Source organism: Somniosus microcephalus, chromosome 13 (assembly GCF_052327205.1).
Source record: "Somniosus microcephalus isolate GS21.2 chromosome 13, FLI_Smic_1.0, whole genome shotgun sequence".
NCBI lineage: Eukaryota > Metazoa > Chordata > Chondrichthyes > Squaliformes > Somniosidae > Somniosus > Somniosus microcephalus.
Window position 1 is genome coordinate 178,656,713 of NC_140999.1, and position 21,358 is coordinate 178,678,070.

The following is a 21,358-nucleotide window of genomic DNA, read 5'->3' on the forward strand; positions in this document are numbered from 1 at the left end:
CTTTGTTTTTTGTTCCTCACCCTTTTACCATTTATTTCTGTCTGCCTTTCACTTTCCTCTATTTCACTACATAGGTTTCTAGCCCCCTGCCATACTAGTTATTGGAAAACATCATACTTTAAGAATCAACGGATTCAACAGTTTCCGCCGAGTAGGTAGGGTTAAAGTCAATGCCAACATTGCTGCTGGTTACACCCACCAAGTAGAAGAAAGGTTCTAGCAGTGAATTTATTGATGCTAACTTTATAACTGTATTAAAATACAACTTGCTGCTAATAAAGGCACAATTTGTACATTTGATAGTTTTTATTATATCACAGAGGTTCCCAAACTGGATACATGCCCCCCTGAGGCGGGGGACCGTGGTGGGGGGGGGAGGGGGGATGTTCGTGCTGAGGTTATGAGGGGGAAAGAAAGCCACCAATACCACCTCACATAGCCAAAGGAGGTGCATGATGGGATGATCTCAGCACTGCGCGAGATACTTGAATCCCCATTGATTTTTAGACGTGGTCATTGGGCCCTATCTGAGCTGCGTCTGGTGCAACAGGTAGACACCAGGAGCAGAGCAGATCGGGCCAATATCCTCTTCTAGAAATCGGCAGGGATTCAAACATCTGAGATCACCTCGAAATGCACCACCTATGCGAAGTTGCATCCGCTAAAGTGAAAGGCATTTCCGCGGCATCTCCTGATTGCTGCATGAAAGTAGAGATCCTTGAAGCAGTTGGCTATTTGAGGCACATAATCTTTACATGATTGAAGGCAGAATGAGCATTTTCAACTTCTCTCTATATTTTCCCAGATTTTGAAACCAATGGGATTGAACTCATCCTCTTGGGGACTTCAATATACCATTTCTTAGAAAAAGTTTGTGTGTGAATGGGACATAAATAAGATTTATGTTAGCAAAAAAACAGTTTGGGAACCTCTGTTCTACCAGAATGAATCTCTAAGACCTTACAATGGTTTTGTCTCAAACACCTTCGCCAGTTTGGAATACCACATCAAATAAGAACAAAGAGTCAGAAAGCTGTAAAGGAAGGAGAAGGAACTTTTCTCAGCACTTAAGTATTGGGAGTTTCCTGGAATACTGACATAACAATCCAAGTCCACCTCAGCCGCGACCTGGATCTCTTCTGGCAGTGAACAAAAAAAAAAGCCTTTAACATCACCATAACGACAATTTGAATTTGCTTGTGTTTTTCTTCATAGCTCAAATATAAATAAACCAGACAATTTTTGTGCTGCGTATGCTTAATTTTGACATGTTAAGAGACATGCTGCCGGGGAGACATAAGTGAAAGGGATCCTCTGGGAACAGATACGAGCATATTTTTGAAAATACTTAGCAGAGGTTGAGGGGGGAAAAAAAATGACAGCTCATGATCGGTGTCTAAACAGAACATTTGCACTGACACAATGATGAGGAGTAGACATGCTCCAAGGAATCCCCCTTGATGGGTAACAACCCCAGTGTGCCCACTCCAATGTTTGTACACAGAAATGAGCAATATAGCAGAAGAGTTCTGCAAATATAATTTTTAAAAACATTACTTGTACGTTTATCTCCTTATTTCAATTAACATCCATTTGATGGCGTTTCCGGTGTGGTTCTGGACAACCATTGTGCACTGATGTTATTTAGAATGTCTTTTTCACAAAGGCTCCATTTGAGGTAACACACATCACATTTTCTGAGCAGACCATGACTGAGTTGATATTAATCCTTCAACATAAGTCTGTTGTTAAACTCAGCAGGTGCAGCTCGGTCTTTTGTAGCAAAATTGCCCATTGGAAGTCATTTTCATTTCTAGTTTTCTGGGTCCAATCACAATAATATGCAGGTGCTGCATGGAAATCAACATGATGCTAAGGACACGGGAAGCCTCAGAATGCAAAACAGCCATTCAGGCTATTCAGTCTACCCTCCAGGTGTGTGATTTTTTTTAAATCAAATCTCACCCCTAATTGTAGCTTGTGGTCTTCCCCTTCACATCCGTCTCACCTCAGGTCGAAGCCTGTACCCCCTCATCCATCTCACCCTCATCCAGGAACTACCCATCTCTCTGTACATCCTCTCCAGTCCGGACATGGAACTCATCCATCTCAACTTGATCAGAATCTGTACTTCAATGTGCCCTTTATGTTCAGATACTCGCCCATCTCAAATTTGATTTAAGCTGGTCCTGCTATTAAAAAAAAAACCTTCCTGTACCTTAACCCATCCTTCTTATCCTTGGTTGAAGTCTATCCCACTCCACATTTTCCCTGAGGCCATTCAGTTTTACAATAATCCAGGCTTGTAACCAGTGATGTACTACCTGACTAGGCAATCATATATGTAATAATTTATCCACGGCCTGTTTAACCTTTATGACGCTACATCCTCCCTGAAAAACAAAGCATCCATCTCACCTCTGACTTGTAACTTTTCATCCCTTCCCTGCTCAAGATACAGCCAAGTCTAAGTCTAAGTTTGACTTCTACCATCCTGTTTTAGGCTTTCTCTTCCTTTAGTAATTGCTGCAGTCCTCATGCACAGCATCAGTCAACTCCTACACATCTAATCAGGAATGTTACCTAATGCCAGTTGAAATATTAAGCATGAAGCAGTCACTTATCAGGGTTAACAGAAGGCTTTTGGCTGTCAGTTATTTGGCCCTAGTGAGCTGACCATTATTATCTGTGACAGTATTATGATTAACGATGATGAATAATCATATAGTCTGAGAAAAACAACAGAGAAACTATACATGTTCAATCCTACAAGCACGTTCTGCTTAAAATCAAGTTTGAAGTGTTTTGGAATTTCACTCCATTCCTCTCTGTGACATTAAATTCCTGATACAAGGATGTGGTTCATGTGTTGAATTTTTTTTAAAGAACAGCTATGGACAACCAAGCCAATTCTTAGGGGATCTCATCAAAACTTATAAAATTCTAACAGGACTAGACAGACTAGATGCTGGAAGGATGTTCCCGATGGTCGGGGAGTTCAGAACCAGGGGTCACAGTCTAAGGATAAGAGGTAAGCCATTTAGGACAGAAATTAGGAGGAATTTCTTCACCCAGAGAGTGGTGAACCTGTGGAATTCTCTACCACAGAAGGCAGTAGAGGCCAATTCATTAAATATATTCAAGAAGGAGTTGGATATATTTCTCAAGGCTAAAGGGATCAAGGGGTATGGGGAGAAAGCAGGGACCGGGTACTGAATTTGGATGATCAGCCATGATCGCATTGAATGGCAGAGCGGGCTCGAGGGGCCGAATGGCCTACTCCTGCTCCTATCTTCTATGTTTCTATGTTAAGAGGACTTTTCTGTCTTTATATTTACAGATGGAATTGTTTTACATTCCCCACAACCCTACAAGCATTGTGTTCCAACACAACAGTTTCAGATGCAGTACATGAGCAGATGGAAGGTTTACTCCAGCTTATTCCAGGACTAAGAATGCCAAAGGCCTGGTGTTTGTGCTATGAAAGGAACAGGGGAAGGTCATTTGGGAGTGGTTCCAGTCAGAACACATATTTCCTCTCTAAATTTGCTTATTGAAAATTGTAAGAACTCATGTTAACACAAAGCAAAGTCCAAATTTTGTAACTAAAATATAAACAAGTACAATGGATCCCAGTCCTTGACACATCTGGAGCCCAGACAGAACCTTTCATTGCTTTTTGTACAGATATCAGTGTTATTCTCAACGTAGGCCCCCAAATCATGATGTACATTCTCAGAATAAGCACTGCACCATGTTACACATCCTCAAAGCAGGGCCAAGACTTTCAGTATCATGGTTCAGTGTAGTACTAATTCAGTTCAGCTTGCTTGTGGGATTTTCTTTTTGCTTTGGAGAATTAGATCATGATGCCATTGCTTAGGGAACATAATAAAAACATTGTTTTAAAAATAAGTTAAATCTTACTGTAAACTGGCACAAAGGCAGCTTGTTAACTCTTACCTGATTGAATTAATTGGAACCCTGCACTACCAATAATGTTGTTGTACTCGTTAACATTTAATTCAGTCAGGTGGAAGTGGATCAGGTTGCATTTTCAGAGGGCATGTGATATTTTCCCTGAGCAGTCTGTACTGAGAAGCGGCTTCTGATCATTTTTTCTGAATTATTGTGATAAGCAAGCTTTAATCTTAAAAGCAGGGACTGGGTTTGGTTTCAGAATTAAACTTCAGCTTGAGCTAATGCTATAAGATGGAAGCCCTCAAAAAATGCCAATATAATCTAGACTAACTTCAGTGAGACTCTGGAAAAAAACAACCTGCCATGAAACATCTGATTGTTATTCCACAATTGCACTTTGTAAATGCAATAATTCAAAACTCAGTATGGCACCACAGCACTGTCCTTTGCCACCAATTCTGCAGTGCAGTCGTAACCGCATGTGTCGCTGATTTGAATTTTTCAATTCAAAAATCTTGTATGAAATAATATGTCAAGGAAGGAGTTAATGGTTTTAATTTCAGTGTCAAGGTTCAGCTGGCATTCATAAACGGTGAGAGCAAAGACCTCACCAGAATCCCTTGATTGAATTACAACCTTGTAACTCCCCCCACAGTATCCATTATTCTATATCTTCTCCATTACAGTTTAATTATTTCAATTGAAATTACTTGTTAAGTTTCCATGTGGGTGATTCCAGAAACCCCTTTGGCCATCACCATTAATGCAATTCAGCTCTGTGGGCCTCATGCCTCCCTGATGCTGCAACTCACATGATGAATCTCACCTAATTAAAATCAGACTTTGTCCAGCAGCATTTGATCTCACCTTGAAATATTGGCAACAAATCATAACCTACATCTGGGGCATAGGTAAACTCTTCTCCAGCTCATTGCTGTTCAGAATGATCAAAATAGGCCCCTGTAGTTGGTGCTAGGTCATGTGTTTCTCTTGGGGTAGGGTTTATCATTGCTGAGCAGCTATCTCTATTTTATTTCTTTAATGTCTTCTTCCTGTCGTTAGCCTTCACTTGCACAAAAGGGAGGAGTTTGTGGTTCTCTTGTGTTTTTACTTATAACAGCGATTTAGGCTTCGATGTAGGGAGCATGATTTAGAAGTTTGCAGATGATATAGATATTGGCCGTGTGGTTGATAGTGAGGAAGAAAGCTGTAGACTGCAGGAAGATATCAATGGACTGGTCAGGTGGGCAGAAAGGTGGCAAATGGAATTCAATCCGGAGAAGTGTGAGGTAATGCATTTGGGGAGGGCGAACAAGGCAAGAGAATAATAAATGGTAGGATACTGAGAAGTGTAGAGAAACAGAGGGACCTTGGAGTGCATGTCCACAGTTCCCTGAAGGTAGCAGGACAAGTACATAAGAACATAAGAAATAGGAGCAGGAGTAGGCCAATCGGCCCCTCGAGCCTGCTCCACCATTCAATAAGATCATGGCTGATCTGATCCTAACCTCAAATCTTCTATCACTCTCCATCCCACCCGAACCCATGTGATCTCCTGGGAGAGGCGAAAAACCAGATAAAGAATCCAAAGGCCAATTTGGGAGAAAAAATCTGGGAAATTCCTTTCCGACCCATCTAGGTGATCGAAACTCGTCCAGGAGATCACTCTGTCCCTATATTTTCTACAGTACTTACCTTCTGTAAAGGCGATCTCCACCCCAGCCAGGAACAGGAATAAAACCATCTCCTGAAATCTAACACAGAATTAGAACACAGTAGGAGCAGAACCAGGCTACACAGCCCATGGGCCCGCTCCACTACCCACAGGGCCATGACCATTCCGAACCTAGACTCATGTCCAATTTCCTGCCCGCTCCCCATAACCCTTAATTCCCTTTACTTCTAGGAAACTATCTATTTCTGTTTTAAATTTATTTAATGATGTAGCTTCCACAGCCTTCTGGGGCAGCAAATTCCACAAACCTACCACCCTCTGAGTGAAGAAGTTTCTCCTCATCTCAGTTTTGAAAGAGCAGCCCCTTATTCTAAGATTATGCCCCCGAGTTCTAGTTTCACCCATCATTGGGAACATCCTCACCGCATCCACCCGATCAAGCCCATTCACAATCTTATATGTTTCAATAAGATCGCCTCTCATTCTTCTGAACTCCAATGAGTAGAGTCCCAATCTACTCAACCTCTCCTCATATGACCACCCCCTCAGCCCCGGGATTAACCGAGTGAACCTTCTTTGTACTGACTCGAGAGCAAGTATGTCTTTTCTTAAGTATGGACACCAAAACTGTATGCAGTATTCCAGGTGCGGTCTCACCAATACCTTGTATAACTGCAGCAATACCTCCCTGTTTTTATATTCTATCCCCCTAGCAATAAAAGCCAACATTCCATTGGCCTTCTTGATCACTTGCTGCACCTGCATACTAACTTTTTGAGTTTCGTGCACCAGGACCCCCAGATCCCTTTGTACTACAGTACTTTCCAGTTTCTTGCCATTAAGATAATAACTTGCTTTATGATTTTTCCTTCCAAAGTGCATACCTCACACTTTCCAGTATTGTATTCCATCTGCCAAATCTCTGCCCACTTACTTAGCATGTCTATGTCACTTTGCAGGTTTTTTATGTCCTCCTCACTCACTACTTTCCCTCCCATCTTTGTATCATCTGCAAACTTTGATATGTTACACTCGGTCCCCTCCTCCAAATCGTTAATATAGATTGTAAAGAGTTGGGGACCCAGCACTGACCCCTGCGGAACACCACTAGCTACTGATTGCCAGTCTGAGAATGAACCATTTTTACCAACTCTCTGCTTTCTGTTAGAGAGCCAATCCTCCACCCATGCCAGAATATTACCCCCAATCCCGTGATTTTTTATCTTGAGCAATAATCTTTTGTGTGGCACCTTGTCAAATGCCTTTTGGAAGTCTAAATACACTACGTCCACTGGTTCTCCTTTATCCACCCTGTATGTTACTTCCTCAAAGAACTCAAGCAAATTTGTCAAACATGACTTCCCCTTCATGAAACCATGCTGAGTTTGTCCTATTAAATTATGTTTATCCAAATGTCCCGTTACTGTCTCCTTAATAATGGACTCTAACATTTTACCAACCACAGATGTTAGGCTAACAGGTCTATAGTTTCCAGCCTTCTGCCTACTACCCTTTTTAAATAAGGGTGTTACATTAGCAGTTTTCCAATCTGCCGGGACCTTTGCTGAGTCCAGGGAGTTTTGGAAAATTATTACCAATGCATCCACAATCCCTACCGCCACTTCCCTCAAGACCCTAGGATGTAAGCCATCAGGTCCAGGGGATTTATCCGGCTTGAGTCCCATTATTTAACCAAGCACCACTTCCTTAGTGATTTTAATCGTATTTAGCTCCTCTCCCCCTAGAGCCCCCTGTTTGTCCAGTGTTGGGATATTCTTAGTGTCCTCTACCGTAAAGACTGATACAAAATATTTGTTCAGCGTTTTTGCCATCTCCATGTTTCCCACCATTAATTTCCCGGTCTCATCCTCTAAGGGGCCAACATTTACTTTAGCCACCCTTTTTCTTTTTATATAACTATAGAAACTTTTGCTATCTGTTTTTATATTTTTTGCTAATTTACTTTCATAAACTATCTTCCCTTTCTTAATCAATCTTTTAATTATTTTTTGCTGTCTTTTAAAGACTTCCCAATCTTCTATCCTCCCACTAGATTTGGCTGCCTTATATGCCCTTGTTTTTAGTTGGATACTATCCTTAATTACTTTACTTAGCCACGGATGGCTATCTTTTCTTTTGCACCCTTTTTTCCTCAGTGGAATATATATTTTTTGGAAGTTGTAAAATAACTCCTTAAATGTACACCACTGATCATGTACCGTCTTACCCTTTAATCTATTTTCCCAGTCCACTCTAATCAATTCCGCTCTCATACCTTCATAGTCTCCTTTATTCAAGCTCAGCACGCTTGTTTGAGATCCAACCTTCTCACCCTCTACTTGAATATGGAAGTCAACCATGTTATGGTCACTCATTCCAAGGGGATCCTTTACTAGAACATTTTTAATTAATCCTGTCTCATTACACAGGACCAAATCTGAGGTTGCTTGCCCCCTGGTCGGTTCAGTTACATACTGCTCAAGAAACCCATCCCTAATACACCCAATGAACTCATCCTCAAGGCTGCTCTGCCCAATTTGATTTGTCCAGTTAATATGATAGTTAAAATCCCCCATAATTATAGCTGTTCCCTTATTACAAGCCTCAACTATTTCCTGATTAATACTCCGTCCAACAGAGTTGCAACTGTTCGGAGGCCTATAGACTACGCCCACTAGTGTTTTTTTCCCCTTATTATTCCTTATCTCCACCCAAACTGTTTCACTATCCTGCTCCTTTGACCCAATATCATTTCTCTGTATTATAGTGATTCCTTCCTTTATTAACATAGCCACCCCACCTCCCCTCCCTTCCTGCCTGTCCTTCCTGATTGTTAAATAACCTGGTATGTTTAATTCCCAGTCATTGTCACCCTGCAGCCATGTTTCTGTATTGGCCACAAGATCATACCCATATGTAGTTATTTGTGCCGTTAACTCATTCATTTTGTTACGAATGCTACATGCATTCAGATAAAGAACTTTCAAATATGTTTTGTGACACTTAGTTCCTGTTTTTTCCCCTTTTACTACTTTACCTTTTACCCCATACCTTCTGTCCCTTCCTGACACGTTCTGTTTTTTAATTTCCCCACTGCTACCTAAGTCTATGACCTTCTCCGTTAAGAAGGCAGATGGGATACTTTCCTTTATTAGCTGAGGCATAAAACATAAGAGCAGGGAGGTTATGCTTGAACTGTATAAAACACTAGTTGGGCCACAGCTAGTGTACTGCTTACAGTTTTGGTCACCACATTACAGGAAAGATGTGATTGCACTAGAGAGGGTACAGAGGAGATATGAGGATGTTGCCTGGGCTGGTGAATTTTAGCTATGAGGAAAGATTGGATAGGCTGGGGTTGCGCTCTTAGAACAGAGGAGGCTGAGGGCAGACTTAATTGAGGTGTATAAAATTATGAGGGGCCTAGATAGAGTGGATAGGAAGGACCTATTTCCCTTAGCAGAGAGGTCAATAACTAGGGGGCATAGATTTAAAGTAATTGGTAAAAGGATTAGAGGGGAGTTAAGAACTTTTTTCACCCAGAGGGTGGTGGGAGGTCTGGAACTCACTGCCTGAAAGGGTGGTAGAGGCAGAAACTCTCATCACATTTAAGAAGTACTTGGATATTCCGGGGTACAGAATCTTCAGGCGAGACAGAGGGGGTGGTATAAGAGGAGGGGGTGTCGCAATATTAATTAAGGAGTCAATTACTGCAGTAAGGAGGGATGATATATTAGCAGGGTCCTCTAATGAGGCCATATGGGTGGAGCTTAAAAACAAAAAGGGGGCAAGCACTTTGCTGGGAGTGTACTATAGGCCTCCAAACAGTCAGGGGGAGATAGAGGAACAGATATGTAGGCAAATCTCAGAGAAATGTGCAAATAATAGGGTAATAATAATGGGGGATTTCAACTTCCCCAATATTAACTGGGATAGTCAGAGTGTGAAAGGCTCAGAGGGTGTAGAATTCTTAAAGTGCATCCAGGAGAGCTTTTTGAGCCAGCATGTAGAAAGTCCTACAAGAGAGGGGGCGGTACTGGACCTAATTCTAGGGAATGTGGCCGGCCAAGTGGAAAAAGTGCTAGTAGGTGAGCACTTTGGTGATAGTGACCATAATATGGTAAGATTTAAGGTGGTCATGGAAAAGGACAGGGATGGGCCGGAAATAAAGGTTCTAAATTGGGGGAAGGCCGATTTTAATAGGATAAGGCAGGATCTGGCCAAAATGGACTGGGATCAGCTGCTTGTAGGAAAATCCACATCGGAGCATTGGGAGGCTTTCAGAAGGGAGATTGAGATCATACAATGGCAACATGTTCCCGTAAAGGTCAAGAGTGGTTCCAAAAACCACAGGGAACCGTGGATGTCAGGGGATATACGAGAATGGATTAGGAAAAAAAGGAGGGCTTTTGGTAGATACAAAAGGCTAAAGACGGAGGAAGCCCTAGAGGAGTACAAAAAGTGCAGGGGGATACTTAAAAAAGAAATTAGGAGATCAAGGAGGGGCCATGAAATAACACTGGCGAGCAAAATAAAGGAAAATCCGAAGATGTTTTATAAGTATATTAAGGGTAAGAGGATAACTAGGGAAAAAATAGGGCCCATTAGGGACAAAAGTGGCAATCTGTGTGTGGAGCCGGAAGATGTAGGAGGGGTTCTAAATGAATTTTTTGCACCTGTTTTCACTATGGAGAAGGACGATGTAGACATAGAAATAGGGCGGGGGGACTGTGATATGCTCGAACATATTAACATCGAGAGGGAGGAGGTATTGGCGGTTTTAGCTGGCCTAAAAATGGATAAATCCCCAGGCCCGGATGAAATGTATCCCAGGCTGCTGTGTGAGGCAAAGGAGGAGATTGCGGGGGCTCTAACACATATATTCAGGACCTCTCTGGCCACAGGGGATGTGCCAGAGGACTGGAGAACCGCTAATGTAGTACCATTATTCAAGAAGGGTAGTAGGGAAAAACCGGGGAACTACAGGCCAGTGAGCCTAACATCAGTGGTAGGAAAATTATTGGAAAAAATCCTAAGGGACAAAATTTGTCTCCACTTGGAGAGGCAAGGATTAATCAGGGATAGTCAACATGGCTTTGTCAAGGGAAGATCATGTCTGACTAATTTGATTGAATTTTTTGAGGGGGTGACTAGGTGTGTGGATGAGGGTAACGCAGTGGATGTGGTATACATGGATTTCAGTAAGGCCTTCGATAAAGTCCCGCACAGGAGACTGGTCAAGAAGGTAAGAGCCCATGGAATCCAGGGTGCCTTGGCACATTGGATACAAAACTGGCTTAGTGGCAGAAGGCAGAGGGTGATGGTCGAAGGTTGTTTTTGTGACTGGAAGCCTGTGGCCAGTGGGGTACCACAGGGATCGGTGCTGGGTCCCTTGCTGTTTGTGGTCTACATTAATGACTTGGATATGAATGTAAAGGGTATGATCAGTAAGTTCGCGGATGATACAAAAATTGGTAGGGTGGTAAATAGCGAGGAGGGTAGCCTCAGTCTGCAGGACGATATAGATGGGTTGGTCAGATGGGCGGAACAGTGGCAAATGGAATTTAACCCGGAAAAGTGCGAGGTGATGCACTTTGGGGGGACTAACAAGGCAAGGGAATACACAATGAATGGAAAGACCCTAGGCAAGACGGAGGGTCAGAGGGATCTGGGTGTGCAAGTACACAGACCCCTGAAGGCGGCGGAACAGGTGGATAAGGTGGTAAAAAAGGCATATGGGATACTTGCCTTCATTAGCCGAGCATTGAATATAAGAGCAAGGAGGTTATGATGGAGCTGTATAAAACACTGGTCAGGCCACAGCTGGAATACTGTGTGCAGTTCTGGTCGCCACACTACAGGAAGGATGTGATCGCGTTAGAGAGGGTGCAGAGGAGGTTCACCAGGATGTTACCAGGGCTGGAGCGCTTCAGCTATGAAGAGAGACTGGGCAGATTGGGTTTGTTTTCCTTGGAGCAGAGGAGGCTGAGGGGGGGACATGATTGAGGTGTACAAAATTATGAGGGGCATAGATAGGATGGATGCTGAGGAGCTTTTTCCCTTAGTAGGGGGGTCAATAACTAGGGGGCATAGATTCAAGGTAAAGGGCGGGAGGTTTAGAGGGGATTTGAGAAAGAACTTTTTCACCCAGAGGGTGGTTGGAGTCTGGAACTCACTGCCTGAAAGGGTTGTGGAGGCAGAAACCCTCACAACATTTAAGAAGCATTTGGATGAGCACTTCAAATGCCATAGCATACAAGGCTACGGGCCAAATGCTGGAATATGGGATTGGATTAGTCAGGGCTTGATGGCCGGCGCGGACACGATGGGCCGAAGGGCCTCTATCCGTGCTGTATTACTCTATGACTCTTTGACTCTATGATATGCATTTGAAGTGCCATAACCTACAAGGCTACGGACCAAGAGCTGGAATGTGGGATTAGGCTGGATAGCTCTTTTTTGGCTGGTGCAGACACGATGGGCTGGATTTTACCAGCCCTGAGGATGTGGATTTGGAGGCGGGAGTGCTGGGAAAGTCAAAAAGAATGGGAGCGGGTCCCGAACCCGCTCCCAACCTGCCTCCAACCAATCTTCCTGGGAGTCGGGGACCCGACTCCTAGCAGCGGGAAGAGGATTATAGCCACTTAACTGCCTGTTAACAGGTAGTTAACAGGTAGTTAACAGGCTTTTTCCAATTTTTAGACTTCTGCTGTGGGCTTCCTGACGTCGGGGAACCCCGCCAGGGTAAGTGAGGCGTGCTGTGGGTCTGTTGTACTGTTGGTGTACAAATGACAGCTGAAGAAGTGGTATGAAGGATGCAATGGGTCACTGGTGAGTATCAGAGGTAAGGAAATGTTGGGAAAGTCATTTTTAATGTGCTTAGATTTTTCTGTAGGCGACAAGCTTTGACGTGTTTGTGTGGCCTTACCTCAATGGGAGAAGTGACAGATCACTTCTGTACCCTCACCTGCAGCTGCCATCTATTTCATCCTAAGGAGAGAGTTATTGGAGAGCCTGGGTGCAAAGGCTCACCCTTGTACAGATTGTCAGTGTTTGACAGCACGACAATGCTGGCAAACACTGTCAAATCATGTGTCAAAAATTTATGGTTCATGTGCCTTTAAGAAAACCAGCAGATGAAGCGTCATCAACTGACGTCATCTGACAGCGGCTTTCCATTAATTGGCCAGCAAGCTCACAGGGTGGGCTTAACAAGGCCAATCAGGGGAAAATAGCGTCTGTGCGTCGGACGTTGCTGGGGGTGGGACTAGAATCCAGAAGGCAGCAGTCTCGCCCCAACTCGTCTTGGTGAGTAAATTCCAGCCCACGGGTCGAATGGCCTCCTTCTGTGCCATAAATTTCTATGATTCTCTGATTCTTCCCTCCCACCCTTTTAACAGCAGTCGATTTACAGAGGAGAAAAATGAAAGTGCCACGTATGTTCCATACAGTGGACAACTACAATGGAGTATTGCATGTCTAACTGCTATTACGTTGCATTACTCAAACTAGGGTTGTATTCCCTGGAATTTAAGCGGTTAAGGGGTGATTTGATTGAAGTTTTCAAGATATTAAGCTGAACTGATAGGGTATATAGAGAGGAACTATTTCTGCTGGTTGGGGTGTCTAGGACTAGGGAACATAGCCTAAAAATTAGAGCCAGATCTTTCAGGAGTAAAGTTAGGAAACACTTTTACACGCAACAGTTGGTGAGGTTTGGAACTCTCTTCTGCAAATGGCAGTTGATGCTGGGTCAATTGTTAATTTTAAATCTGAGATTGATAGATTTTTGTTAACCAAAGGTATTAAGGGATATGGGGCAAAGGCAAATATGGGGTATATGTAGTTAGATCACAGATCAGCCATGATCTCATTGAATGGTGCAACAGGCTCGAGGGGTTAAATGGCCTACTCCTGTTCTTATATGCCCACCCTGAGCACTTATTGATCTCTACATGCTTACAAGCCTTAAAATAAAAATATACTACTGGAATTCTTGTGTTGTTGCTCATGGGTAGGCTGGAACCTGAGTGCAGTTTATGATCTCACTGCTACCCTGTCAAAACCTACATACAGGAAACTTTCTGGTATCCGGCACGGACGGGACCGACGTGGTGCCGGTTCAGCAACAATTCCGGATAACCAAACGCTATACTGAAAGATACAGACCTTAGAGCTCCGTATGAAGCAACAAACCCTGTTGCTTAGCAACAGCTTCAGAAGAACATCCACAAGTTGCAAGCGTCTCTGTAGCTTAGCAACAGCTGCAGCCAAACCCTTGCCTTCCTCAATTTGTTGCTGTGCAAGTTATAAAAGTTAGCTGAAACCGACTCCTGAATTTTGCCGGTTAACCGACATTTCCGGTTATTTAGGGGCCGGTTAATCAAAAGTTTCCTGTAAAATAATGGTTTGCCCATCATTGTAATATAACAAATTTACTAAAGCACTATGTCACATGACTGGCATGAGGTTAGAAGTATTATATACCTTACTGATATTGAAAGAAAAGGCCCTCACACTTTATAAGACTCCTGTAAAACGCAAGTAACTCTGTTCTTCTCTCTACACAACCCCTTCTATCCAGTTATTTACATTATAATAGATATTGCCCTGTGCCCACAGTGGACTTGTAGTATTTGCTTAACATGGCAAGTGTTTTATTTGCTCTTCCCTTCTCCAAAACCTTTCTTCTTTATCTACATGATTAGAGGATTTCTCTCCTCCTTATTTTGCATGGTGGATTTATAGCTCTTGCTGAACGTTTACCATTGTCACGAGTCCATCCACCAACAGAATGGACAACTGATCAACTGCTGTAGTCCAAGCCTGATTAAGTGACTGACTTGGAATATAATTCCTGAACTCCACTTCACAGTGCCTCAAAATCATGGATTGGAGGATAGCTAATGTAACCCCACTATTTAAAAAAGGTGGTAAAGAGAAAACGGGGAATTATAGACCGGTAAGCCTGACATTGATAGTGGGGAAAATGCTAGAGTACATTATAAAAGATGTAATAGCAGAGCATTTGGAAAACAATGACAGGAGCGGACAAAGTCAACATGGATTTACAGAAGTAAATCGTGCTTGACTAATCTACTGGAATTTTTTGAGGATGTAACTGGTAGAATAGATAAGGGAGAACCAGTGGATGTGGTGTATTTGGACTTTCAGAAGGCATTCGATAAGGTCCCGCATAAGAGATTAGCGTGTAAAGTTAAGGCACATGGGATTGGGGGTAAGGTACTGACTTGGATAGAAAACTGGTTGGCAGACAGGAAGCAAAGAGTTGGAATAAACGGGTCTTTTTCCGAGTGGCAAGCAGTGACTAGTGGGGTACCGCAGGGATCGGTGCTAGGACCCCAGCTATTCACAATATATATTAATGATCTAGACAAGGGAATATCTCCAAGTTTGCAGATGACACAAAGCTGGGTGGGCGTGTGTGCTGTGAGGAGGATGCCAAGAAACTCCAGTATGATTTGGACAGGTTGGGTGATTGGGCAGATGCATGGCAGATGCAATATAACGTGGATAAATGCGAGGTTATCCACTTTGGTGTCAAAAACAGGAAGGCAGTGTCATGAATCTTATCATGACTCATGAAGTAACACTGGGTGGCCAGCTGGTGGCGTCATCCAAGGAGTATAAATACTCGGGCGTGGGCCCAGCTTGCTCAGGATGTTTCTCTAACCAGGAACTAGTGATGTAACTAGAATCTCATGGTTTTGAAACCGTTGATTAAAGCCTTGTTTTATACTCAAACCAAGTGCTCAGTAGTCTTTTTACATCAATTTAATCAACTGTGTATCGGCTCCACACTCTGAGTAACTTCGGGACCAGCCAGCTATGACTTCAACTGTAGAAGGGAACTCTGACGTAGTAATCAATCCACCATGGACAAACTACTCAGACCCTCCCATCTTGATCTGGACCCAAATTCACCTACAACTGCTAAGGTATGGAAACACTGGTATCGTATATTCAGCAACTTCCTCAGGGTGTGTGGTGAGAATGTTCCTGATAAATTAGAGATACTTGCCAATTATGCATCTCCTCATGTGTTTGACTATATCGAAGATTGTGTAGACTATGACTCCGCTATCCTAATATTACAGTGACTATATGTTAAGGCCCCAAACAAAATTTTTGCTCGGCATCTACTGGCCACTACTCAACAACAACCCGGGGAATCACTTGACGAATTCTTTCAAAAACTTCGCAGGCTCAGCAAGGATTGTAATCTTAAAGCTGTCACAGCTGAGCAGTACCAGAAGGAGCTAATTCGTGATTCTTTTATTAACGGAATTACGTCTCCCTTCATACGCCAGCGTCTGTTGGAGAATAAAACCCTCCAGTTACAGGCTGCCTATGACCAGGCATGTTACCTGGACTTAGCAAAGAGGAATGCAGATACCTATCTTTTACCACCTGCACCGGCTGCTGCTATCACTTTTAATGACTCCTTCAATAGGTCTCGGGTGGAAGCCCTCACTGATGATGACTCTAACCTAGTGGATGACAACCCTACCTTAGAAGCCTTCACTGATGACGACCCTGCCCTAGCGGCATCTTGGCAATTTGGAAGGAAGTGTTTCTTCTGTGGAGGTGCATTCCACTATAGGAAATTTTGTCCTGCTCATAACGCAACTTGCAATCATTGCAGTAAGAAAGGTCACTTTTCTAAGGTATGCCAGTCAAGAGCCTCTGTTAGTAAGAAAGGCCAGTTTTCTAAGGTATACCGGTCAAGAGCCCCTGTTAGTTTTGCAGCTACTATCTATAAAACTGCTCCTCCCCCAAGAACCACGAGCCATCCTTGTTTGCCAATCTTTCCCCCAAATGTAAGCCCATAGTCACTAAATCACAATGTTTCAGCCAAGATGATCGATCCTTTATCGAGGCAGAAACCTCTCGCCTTCTAGCTGATGGTATCATTGAGCCATGTTCATCTTCCTGGTGGGCTCAAGTCGTCGTTGTTAAAAATTCTCTGAAGCAACACAAGAAACGTCTTTGCATCGATTACTCGCAAACTATTAACCAGTATACCAACCTGGATGCCTACCCACTACCATGCATCGATGACATGGTCAATAACCTTGCCAACTACAAGGTATTTTCAACTTTTGATTTAAAGAGCGCATACCATCAAGTACCGTTAAAGGACTCTGACTAAAAGTATACAGCCTTTGAGGCTTTCTCAGTTTTGTCGCCTTCCATTTGGGGTCACCAATGGGGTGGCTGTCTTTCAACGGGCAATGGATAGCCTAGTCAAACAGGAGAACTTAACGGACACTTTTCCATATCTGGATAATATCACCATTGCTGGTCATGACCAGAAGGAGCATGATGCCAACCTCCAGAAATGTTTTGACGTTCTCCTTCGTTGCAACTTAACCTTAAATGAGTCCAAATCTGTGAAATCAGTACCATCAGTCAACATCCTTGGCTACTGGGTGGGCAATGGTGTCATCAAACCGGATCCGGAGTGACTTCGTCCACTTCAGGAGCTCCCTCCCCCTACGAATCTCGGCTCTCTTCATCGGGCACTCGGCATGTTTGCCTATTATGCGAAGTGGATACCCCACTTCTCCGACTCGATCCAGCCCCTGCTTCGTGCAAAGTCATTTCCGTTGGAGGCAACGGCTATTTCAGCTTTCAACCTCCTCAAGCGACAACTGGAAAAAAACCACGCTTCGTTCCATCGATGAAAATCTCCCTTTCGTGGTCGAGTGCGATGCATCGGATGTGGCGATCTCGGCTACCTTGAATCAAGGTGGTCGACCCGTTGCATTTCTGTCCAGAACTTTGCAGGGTAGCGAGCTCCATTATCCTCCTGTCGAGAAGGCGGCTATGGCTATCATCGAAGCAGTACGTAAATGGAGTCATTATCTCGCTCGTCGCCATTTCACGCTTATAACCGATCAGCACTCCGTGGCCTTTATGCTGGATAACTGGAAACGCACTAAGATCAAGAATAACAAAATACAACTCTAGAGGATGGAATTGGCCGCCTTTGGCTACACCATACATTATCGACCTGGCAAAGAGAATGTGGCCCCGGATACCCTCGCGCGTGCATTCTGCTCTTCTATATCAACTTCGACTCTTGCGGACCTTCATTCTGACTTATGCCATCCTGGCGTTACCCGTATGTTGCACTTTGTGCGATCTAAAAATCTCCCATTTTCTACGGAAGATGTGAAAAGAACTTGCTCCACCTGCAGAATCTGTGCGGAATTAAAACCGCAATTCTTCCATCCATTGGATGGCTTGCTCATACACACTATGCAGCCTATGCAATGACTCAGCATTGACTTTAAAGGGCCATTGCCTTCCTCAATGCGAAACACCTACTTACTTACTATGGTGGACGAATACTCACGTTTTCCCTTTGCTTTCCCCTATCCCAATATGCTTACTTCCACAGTGATCAAATGTCTCGATCAGGTCGTTTCCCTTTGCGGTACGGCCAATTTCATCCACTCTGATCGGGGTGCCTCCTTCATGTCAAGTGAACTCAAAAGTTATCTTTCCCAACGGGGAATCGCCACAAGTAAAACGACACCGTATCATCCCATCGGTAACGGACAGGTTGAGAGATACAACGCTATCATTTGGAACGCTGTTCTTCTTGCACTGAGGTCATGCAACCTACCAGACCAGCAGTGGGAAACTATGCTCCCTGACGCGTTGCATTCCATCAGGTCTCTTCTTTCTACGTCCACCAATGTCACTCCTCACGAGCGATTCTTCAGGTTCCAGCGTCGCTCCACTCATGGGACGTCTCTACCGCCATGGTTGGCAGCTCCCGGCCCCGTGCTGCTCCGAAGATTTGTCTGATCTTCCAAAAACGATCCCCACGTTGACGAGGTGGAACTAACGGACGTTAATCCCACTTACGCGCACGTGCGGTACCCTGATGGCCAGGAGTCCACCGTTTCACTCCGAGATCTGGCTCCCTGTCGAACCAGTCCCACGGATTCAACTGGTAGAGGAACCCATGGTAATGATACTGACGCTCTGTGCTCCTTTGAGGATGACGCCCTACCTGGGACATCAAGGGATCTGCCGGCTACTCCACCGGATCAACTTGGGAAGGCGAGTGTTTCCCATGGGATGGCCACCCGAAGCCAGGACGCCGCTCAATCCCTGGCTACCAACCAAGATGATGCCAGCTCTGCGCCTGCGGGGACCCGCACCTGGAGTCACGATCTCCCCAGTCTTCTGCAGGTCGATCAAGGTGACATGGGCCCCATCGATCTACCAGTATGGACCAAGCAACCCAGGGACCAAGACACGGTCCGAGGAGATGTGCCTTCCAGCCACAAGCAAAGATCTAAAAGATTGTGCCTATTCGTGGTCCGCCTAATCCACTAGAAGGAAGTCGTCGGACTTCCAAAACTTTCAGGCGGGAAGGATGTCATGAATCTTATCATGACTCATGAAGTAACACTGGGTGGCCAGCTGGTGGCACCGTCCAAGGAGTATAAATACTCGGGCATGGGCCCAGCTTGCTCAGGATGTTTCTGTAACCAGGAACTTATGATGTAACTAGAATCTCATGGTTTTGAAACAGTTGATTAAAGCCTTGTTTAATACTCAAACCAAGTGCTCAGTAGTCTTTTTACATCAGGCAGATTATTATCTGAACAGCAATAGACTGGGAGAAGGGGAAGTGCAATGAGACCTGGTTGTCCTTGTGCACCAGTCGCTGAAGGTAAGCATGCAGGTGCAGCAGGCGGTTAAGAAAGCAAATGGTATGTTGGCCTTCGTAGCGAGAGGGTTCGAGTACAGGAACAAGGATGTCTTGCTGCAGTTGTACAGGGCCTTGGTGAGACCACACCTTGAGTATTGTGTGCAGTTTTGGTCGCCTTATCTGAGGAAGGATGTTCATGCCATGGAGGAAGTGCAGCGAAGATTCACAAGACTGATACCTGGGATGGCAGGAATGACGTATGAGGAGAGATTGTGTCGATTGGGCTTATATTCGCCAGAGTTTAGAAGAATGAGAGGGGGTCTCATTGAAATTTATAAAATTCTAACAGGACTAGATAGACTAGATGCAGGAAGGATGTTCCCAATGGCGGGGAGTCCAGAACCAGGGGTCACAGTCTAAAGATAAGGGGTAAGCCATTTAGGACAGAGATGAGGAGGAATTTCTTCACCGAGAGGGTGGTGTAGGGGGTTTTGGTTTGGGGTTTTGTGTCTGGCCAGTCAGTCGTATCTGAGCTGCTCCAGCCCCGTGCGGTTCGAATTGCTTCCCCTTTGGTTCTGACCACCGGACTTATTTACAAGTAGCGATATAGACAAACGAGACCAGTGGTTCGGTGCAAAGATAACCAATGTTTATTAAAATTAGCGAAACAATGACTATACAGAGAAAAATCACTATGGATGCAACACAATTACACTTAATGGGGGAGGAGAAACGGACACATCAAGGGAAAATGACTAAAATGACACTTTAGCAATTCCCCTTAACTCCCACCCTTTACACCTATCTAGGTTGTCTTGTGATGGGCCAGAAAATTGATGCTCACCAGTCTAGGATATTGAAACGCCTGCTCCATGCCCTGTTGCCTGTCGATGTTTTTAGGTTTTCACCGCCTCAGAGCAGAGATACCCCAGTAATTCAAATGTAACTGCGGGTGTCCTACTTCCCTGGACGGGCTCTTCATCGACGATCCTCTCGCTGGGTTGATGATATGGCAGGGCACTGGAGGCGAGAGAGAGAGAGAGAAAGAGAGATGGCTTCCCGAGGGACTAGTTACACCCTTCCTGGTAGCCCTTATCTCCCGCCAGATCAGCTCATTTCTTTGTCTCACCTGGACGTGTTGAAGCTCATACAAAGGAAACCGATCTGGGCCCATCGACCTGGATGGCCGTCTCATCAGTGTTCCCCTTTGTCCAACTGGTTTAGTGATGGGGCCATTCCAGACTGAATGCCCCGTTGATTGTTTGTAAACAGTGTCGATGTTCTCTAACGAAGGTCTGACATGCAGCTAAGCTTGTCCCATTACATATTGAATAGGCCTTGCTTGCTCTTGATTGCTTGTGCAAACAACCTTGATGGGTTTTAATCAGAGGCCCGAATGCCACTGGGTTTGCTTCTCATGCATAAATGCAGAAGGTCTGTCTGCATTCTAATTTCTGGAAAGTTCCTTCTTTGTCAGTCCAACCTGAAACTTACATGCCTTGGCCATGAGGTTGACCGCAGCCATCTTGTTGAGCCCTGGAGCCCTGGATTTTAAACTCAGTCCAACCAGGGTTTTTTTTTTCAATAAGCCAAAAGTAAATCTTCGGGGGAGACATGAAATTTGCGAATCCTTTCAGTGGTGAACCTATGGAATTCTCTACCACAGAAGGCAGTTGAGGCCAATTCATTAAATATATTCAAGAAGGAGTTAGATATATTTCTTAAGGCCAAAGGGAGCAAGGGATATGGGGAGAAAGCAGGGACAGGGTACTGAATTTGGATGATCAGCCATGATCTCATTAAATGGCAGAGCAGGCTTGAGCGGCCAAATGGCCTACTCCTGCTCCTACCTTCTATGTTTCTATGCCCTCTGGTACGGATGCAAATATTAGTCCTCCTCATTGACAAAGAACACCTCATCCCAAACAATATAGTTAGCTTAGAATTTTTATTTAATTGATGTAAAATAAGTTTAAGAAGTGAATTTATAAAAATGTTTTTCCTATTTTTATGTGCCTCAATTTTTAAAATTAATTTGCAATTTTTTTTTTAACCTAGCTGCCATC